Source organism: Octodon degus, unplaced genomic scaffold (assembly GCF_000260255.1).
Source record: "Octodon degus isolate 3935 unplaced genomic scaffold, OctDeg1.0 scaffold00048, whole genome shotgun sequence".
Lineage (NCBI taxonomy): Eukaryota > Metazoa > Chordata > Mammalia > Rodentia > Octodontidae > Octodon > Octodon degus.
The window spans coordinates 7,108,534-7,109,882 of NW_004524624.1; positions in this window are offsets into that span (position 1 = coordinate 7,108,534).

Genomic DNA, 1,349 nt, shown 5'->3' on the forward strand with positions numbered 1-1,349 from the left:
ACACACACACACACACACACACACACAGAGCAATGAATCTTCATTGTGACTTCTGGCTCACTGGGAACTGGAAAAATCTGCAAAGATAGTTTTGTCTATTTCTTTTTGGGACAGAATCTCATTGTTCAGCTAGCTTCAAGCTCATAGCAATCCTCCTGTGTCTGCAGCCTGAGTGCTGGGATTACAGACTTGCACCACCACATCTGCAAGCATTCATAAGAGTCGTTCACTAGAGAAACACAGGGAGAACCATGTACTGATTATAATTGTGAAAATAAAAATACTTCATGATAGGTGTAGATAAAACATTTTCATAGATTCCTGAATATATGCTATCATCATAAACTATTTACTGTGTCTGAAAGAAGTTTATTTGAATTTCACCATCTTTTTTTAAAGAATGTCACTATTTTTCCTTCAGTAGAGGGTTCTGACACTGCTATGTAAGCATAACTGACAGTAACATCATTTCCTAGGTAGAGGACAGAAGGAAAGGCTCACTCTGTCCTCCCTCTCTTCCCAATCTGCCATGGAGATGGCCGGGAGCAAGGAAAGGAAGCACCATTAAAGCAGCGTGGGTGGGCGGTGGGTGTCACCTACTTATGTGCTGAGTCCCCTTTCCTGATTCCTGAGCCAGCAGTAAAAATCTCACTCAAATATGTGATGTGTTTTCAAGGGATGAAAATGTGAGAATGGAAATTCAGTCTTCCACATTGGGTTACTTGTATATCTACATGAGACACTCCAGTTTTTAAAAAGGTGTAAAGCACAGAATTTAATTTGCATAGGTCTTGAGGCTGGAAGTTCTGGATCAAGTTGCTGGAAAGGTTGTTTTTTCTGCTTTTAGGATACCTTTACCAGAAGCATTCTGACTTTGTAGCAAGTGAGGCAAAGAGAACCTCTGAATTGAATTGATTATTTGAAATTATTTTATTCTTTTTAAAATTAATTTTATTGAGAAAGAAATAGCAATGAGACAGTCTCAAAACAGGTTAGTAGCACAGTTACAGTAATTAATACACAGGCCTGCTGTCTCCCCCTGCCCCCCCCGCCCCAGGGGTGTACTGAGACAGCAATTGAGACTGGGTGTGGTGGCTCACACCAGTAACCCCAGCTTTGGGAGGCTGTAAACAGGTCACTGGGAGTCTCATCTAGTAGTGAGACCCTGAACACTGTGTAGACCCTTCCCTAAAATACAAAAAAATTAGTACATTGCATATTTTTGTCTTCATAGTAGTTATTCAGAGTACAAGATGGAGACATGATATCTTGTCTAACCACTATTAGTACAAATCTTTCTTCTCATTGAACTAAGAGGAAGTAGCTGTGTATGTATCCATATATATATA